The sequence below is a fragment of the Ovis canadensis genome, chromosome 15 (genome assembly GCF_042477335.2).
Source record: "Ovis canadensis isolate MfBH-ARS-UI-01 breed Bighorn chromosome 15, ARS-UI_OviCan_v2, whole genome shotgun sequence".
In the NCBI taxonomy this organism is placed as follows: domain Eukaryota; kingdom Metazoa; phylum Chordata; class Mammalia; order Artiodactyla; family Bovidae; genus Ovis; species Ovis canadensis.
In genome coordinates, this window is record NC_091259.1 from 8372972 (window position 1) to 8379171 (window position 6200).

A 6200-nucleotide genomic window follows, 5' to 3' on the forward strand; every position below is an offset into this window, starting at 1 on the left:
TCATGGAATTTTCCAGGCAAGAGTACTGGAGTGGGTTGCTATTTCCTTCTCCAGGGGATTTTCTTAACCCAGGGATCAAACCAGCATCTCTTGCATCTTCTGCATTGGCAGGCAGATACTTTTTCCACTGTGCCATCTGGTAATATACGCATGCATATTTTTCACAATATGTATCTATATCAAATCATTATCAAGTTTGAAACAAACTAGGATGTGTGTATTAATCGCTCAGTGGTGCCTGACTGTTTGCAATGCCATGGACTGTAGCCCACCAGGCTTCTATATCCGTGGAATTTTCCAAGCAAGAATATTGGAGGGAGTTGCCATTTCCTCCTCCAGGGTCCTTAAACTTACACAATGTTACATGTCAATTGCATCTCAATAAAGCTGGAAATATATATTATGAATTAAAAAGGGAAGACTTATGAGCAGGGAGCAGGACAAAATTATATTCTTGTTCACAAAGAAAGTCTATGGTGATTCTTTTAGTGTGAAAGAGAAGTCGATCAGTCATGTCGGACTCTTTGAGACCCCATGGACTGTAGCCTACCAGGCTCCTCAGTCCACGGAATTCTCCATGGACTGGAATGGGCTGCCATTTCCTTCTCCAGGGGATCTTCCTAACCCAGGGATCAAACCCAGGTCTCCAGCACTGCAGGGAAGTGCTGAGCCACCATCTGAGCCACCAGGGAAGCCACTCTTTTAGTGTAGCCCTCTTAAAGATTTTGTAGACTTTTCAAAATTGGAGTTTACCTCATTTAACAAGGGCCACATCCACAAACATCTTGTGAATAACCCTTCTCAGGTTTTGGTTAAAATTTGTCGGCAGTAGGATAATATCCTTAAGCCCTTTAGAAATAATTTTATGTAGTTAAACTGTTTATAAGACACATCTTAAGTCCTTCTGAAGTGAACTGAACTGAAATGAAGTCGCTCAATCATGTCTGATGCTTTGCAATCCCATGGACTGGAGCCTGGAGCCTGGTAGGCTACAGTCCATTGTATTCTCCAGGCAAGAATCCTGGAGTGGGTTATTTCCTTCTCCAGGGGATCTTCCCTACCCAGGGATCGAACCCAGGTCTGCTGCATTGCAGGCAGATGCTTTACCGTCTGAGCTACTAGGGAAGCCCCAATTCCTCTGAAGTCTTAACAAATAGTCTTATATTTACAATATTGAGACAACATTTATCTCGATGCCATTTTTCCTAAGAGATTTTGACTATTTTGAACGACTGGGAATGGGAACCAGCTCCATTTTATGGAAAAATAAGTACAGACTCCTTTATTATTTTTTTTTTCTGAATTCTGCTTGAAAATTTGAGATACTTTAGTGACTCATCAATCTTTACTCATTATTTGTCACAACTTACACTTCTAAAAGAAACAGCTGGCACTTTCAATATTATAATTGGAAATCTTAATCAAAGTACCTGTTTCTATTTTCCAGTTACTGTAGGTGATGGTATGGCCAAACCTTTCAGGAAAGATAACAGTTCCCTTGTAAAACTTTAATTACAGACTCTTCAAAACCCTTCCAGCTGCTATCAGTCTTCTGGTACCAAGCAAATGTCACATGCTTTAAATTTTTGTTATGGAAGCACCTTTTCCTTTTTTCCCTGATTATCTTTTGCTACATGCATAAGACTACATTTTCTTGAGTTAAAACTATCATTTTATTTATCTCAAAATTTTGTGGGCCAAGAATTCAGGCAGAGATTGACTGGATATTTCTTCTGCTTCAGATGTCATAGACTGAAGTCACTCTGTGCTATTCAAGTGATAACTGGATGGCCTGTAGGACCCAGGACAACTTAATCTACATGTGTGGTATCTTCGAAGTGCTGTCTGGAAGGGACCCATGGGGTTTCTCGCCCTATTCATTTAGATGAAAGTCAGCTAATTCTCTTCAGTAGAATAGTCAGACTTTTGACATGATGCTCAGAGATCCCAGTGGAAGGCAGTAGAAAGTGTCAGACCAGTTAAGAACTTATCCTCAAATTAGCTTACTCCTATTTTTACCATCTTCTGTTGTTCAAAGCAGTCAGATACCCTGCCCAGGTTTGAGGCAGTGGAGAAATAGATGACATCATGTCATTTGAAAGTGACAAAGTCACATTATGTTAACAGCAGATGGTGATGTTCTATTCATTATTTTTAATTTTTATTTTTACTTTATTTTACTTTACAATACTGTATTGGTTTTGCCATACATTGACATGAATCCACCACGGGTGTACATGAGTCTCCAATCCTGAACCCCCATCCTACCTCCCACCCCATATCATCTCTCTGGATCATCCCCGTGCACCAGCCCCAAGCATCCTGTATCCTGTATCTAACATAGACTGGCGATTTGTTTCCTACATGATAGTATAAATGTTTCAGTGCCTTTCTCCCAAATCATCCCACCCTCTCACTCTCCTTCAGAGTCCAAAAGTCCATTCTATACATCTGTGTCTCTTTTGCTGTCTCGCATACAGGTTCATCATTACCATCTTTCTAAATTCCATATATATGTGTCAGTATACTGTATTGGTGTTTTTCTTTCTGGCTTATTTCACTCTGTATAATCGGCTCCAGTTTCATCCATCTAATTAGCACGGGTTCAAATGTATTATTTTTAATGGCTGAGTAACACACCATTGTGTAGAGTAACACTCCATTGTGTATATGTACCACAGCTTTCTTATCCATTCATCTGCTGATGGACATCTAGGTTGTTTCCATGTTCTGGTTATTATAACCAGTGCTGCAGTGAACATTGGGGTACATGTGTCTCTTTCAATTCTGGTTTCCTTGGAGTGTATGCCCAGCAGTGGGATTTCTGGGTCATATGTCAGTTCTACTTGCAATTTTTTAAGGAATCTCCATACTGTTCTCCATAGTGGCTGTACTAGTTTGCATTCCAACCAACAGTGTAAGAGAGTTCCCATTTCTCCACACCCTCTCCAGCATTAATTGCTTGCAGACTTTTGGATCGCAGCCATTCTGATTGGTGTGAAAAGGAACCTCATTGTGGTTTTGATTTTCATTTCTCTGATAATGAGTGATGTTGAGCATCTTTTCATGTGTTTGTTAGCCATCCGTAGGTCTTCTTTGGAGAAATGTCTATTTAGTTCTTTGGCCCATTTTCTGATTGGGTCATTTATTTTTCTGGAATTGAGCTGCATAAGTTGCTTGTATATTTCTGAGGTTGGTTGTTAGTCAGTTGTTTCATTTGCTATTGTTTTCTCCCATTCAGAAGGCTGTCTTTTCACCTTGCTTATAGTTTCCTTTGTTGTGCAGAAGCTTTTAATTTTAATTAGGTCCCATTTATTTATTTTTGCTTTTATTTCCAGAATTCTGGGGGGTGGATCATAGAGGAACCCACTGTGATTTATGTCGGAGAGAGTTTTGCCTATTTTCTTCTCTAGGAGTTTTATAGTTTCTGGTCTTACATTTAGATCTTTAATCCATTTTGAGTTTATTTTTCTGTACGGTGTTCGAAAGTGTTCTAGTTTCACTCTTTTACAGGTGGTTGACCAGTTTTCCCAGCACCACTTGTTAAAGAGATTGTCTTTACTCCATTGTATATTCTTGCCTCCTTTGTCGAAGATAAGGTGTCCATATGTGTGTGAATTTATCTCTGGGCTTTCTATTTTGTTCCATTGATCTATATGTCTGTCTTTGTGCCAGTACCATATTGTCTTGATGACTGTGGCTTTGTAGTAGAGCCTCAAGTCAGGCAAGTTGTTTCTTCCAGTTCCATTCTTCTTTCTCAAGATTGCTTTGGCTATTCGAGGTTTTTTGTATTTCCAGGCAAATCTTGAAATTCTTTGTTCTAGTTCTGTGAAAAATATCGCTGGTAGCTTGATAGGGATTGCACTGAATCTGTAGATTGCTTTAGCTAGTATACTCATTTTCACTATATTGATTCTCCCGATCCATGAACATGGTATATTTCTCCATCTATTAGTGTCCTCTTTGATTTCTTTCATCAGTGTTTTATAGTATTCTATATATGTCTTTAGTTTCTTTCAGTAGATACATTCTTAAGTATTTCATTCTTTTCATTGCAATGGTGAATGGAATTGTTTCCTTAATTTCTTTTTCTACTTTCTCATTATTAGTGTATAGGAGTGCAAGACATTTCTGTGTATTGATTTTATATCCTGCAACTTTACTATATTCATTGATTAGCTCTAGTAATTTTCTGGTGGAGTCTTTAGGGTTTTTCTATGTAGAGGATCATGTCATCTGCAAACAGTGAGAGTTTTACTTCTTCTTTTCCAATTTGGATTCCTTTTATTTCTTTTCCTGCTCTGATAGCTGTGGCCAAAATTTCCAGGACTATGTTTGATAGTAGCAGTGAAAGTGGGCACCCTTGTCTTGTTCCTGACGTTAGGGGAGATGCTTTCAGTTTTTCATCACTGAGGATAATGTTTGCTGTGGGTTTGTCATATATAGCTTTTATTGTGTTGAGGATTGTTCCTTCTATTCCTACTTTCTGGAGAGTTTTCAACAAATGGATGTTGAAATTTGTTAAAGGGCTTCTCTGCATCTATTGAGCTAATCATATGGCTTTTATTTTTCAATTTGTTAATGTGGTGAATTACATTGATAGATTTACGGATATTTAAGAATCCTTGCATTCCTGGGATAAAGCACGCTTGATCATGGTGCATGATCTTTTTAATGTGTTGTTGGATTCTAATTGCTAGAATTTTGTTGAGGATTTTTGCATCTATGTTCATCAGTGATATTGGCTTGTAGTTTTATTTTTTGTGGCATCTTTGTCAGGTTTTGGGATTAGGGTGATGGTGGCCTCATAGAATGAGTTTGGAAGTTTCCCTTCCTCTGCAATTTTCTGGAAGAGTTTGAGTAGGATAGGTGTCAGCTCTTCTCTAAATTTTGGGTAGAATTCAGCTGTGAAGACATCTGGACCTGGGCTTTTGTTTGCTGTAAATTTTCTGATTACAGTTTCAATTTCCGTGCTTGTGATGGGTCTGTTAACATTTTCTATTTCTTCCTGGTTCAGTTTTGGAAAGTTGTACTTTTCTAAGAATTTGTCCATTTCTTCCACGTTGTCCATTTTATTGGCATACAACTGCTGATAGTAGTCTCTTATGATCCTTTGTATTTCTGTGTTGTCTGTTGTGATCTCTCCATTTTCATTTCTAATTTTATTGATTTGAGTTTTCTCTCTTTGTTTCTTGATCAGTGTGGCTAATGGTTTGTCAATTTTATTTATCCTTTCAAAGAACCAGCTTTTGGCTTTGTTGATTTTTGCTATGGTCTCTTTTGTTTCTTTTGCATTTATTTCTGCCCTAATTTTTAAGATTTCTTTCCTTCTACTAACTCTGGGGTTCTCCATTTCTTCCTTTTCTAGTTGTTTTAGGTGTAGAGTTAGGTCATTTATTTGACTTTTTTCTTGTTTCTTGAGGCATGCCTGTATTGCTATGAACTTTCCTCTTAGCACTACTTTTACAGTGTCCCACAGGTTTTGAGTTGTTGTGTTTTCATTTTCATTAGTTTCTATGCAGATTTTTATTTCTTTTTTGATTTCTTCTGTGATTTGTTGGTTATTCAGAAGCGTGTTGTTCAGCCTTCATATGTTGGAGTTTTTAATAGTTTTTCTCCTGTAATTGAGATCTAATCTTAATGCATTGTGGTCAGAAAAGATGCTTGGAATGATTTTGATTTTTTTTTTTAATTTATCAAGTTTAGATTTATGGCCCAGGATGTGATCTATGCTTGAGAAGATTCCGTGCGCATTTGAGAAAAAGGTGAAATTCATTGTTTTGGGGTGAAATGTCCTATAGATATCAATTAGGTCTAACAGGCCTATTGCATCATTTAAAAATATGGAATGCTTCAAGAATTTGCATGTCATCCTTGCACAGCGGCCATGCTAATCTTCTCTGTATCGTTCCAATTTTAGTATATGTGCTTCCGAAGTGAGCACTGTAGTAATTTTTTAAAAATACAATCACCCATATATCTAAAGGGCATGTTAAAAGATTTTTTGGGGTTTTTTTTTTGCTTATATTTTTTTCAAGTGTGTGCCATTTTTATTTTATGCAGATTACACTATCACAAGACAGTTCAATTGACATAGCTACAAGCCAGGATGACATCTGAAATCCTAAAGCTGAAGAATGAGCTCTGCAAGTATCAGTGAGTTAAAATATTTTGAGTAGACCTCAACAAAAGGCTAACAT

General features: G+C 37.5%; 1 non-coding gene across 1 annotated transcript; it reads right to left on the bottom strand.

The window, feature by feature from the left end:
* Positions 1-5837: 5837 nt before the first annotated feature.
* Positions 5838-5944, bottom strand: LOC138421419 (U6 spliceosomal RNA). Its single transcript, XR_011249498.1, has one exon. It is a non-coding gene; the product is annotated as a U6 spliceosomal RNA (small nuclear RNA).
* Positions 5945-6200: the final 256 nt, after the last annotated feature.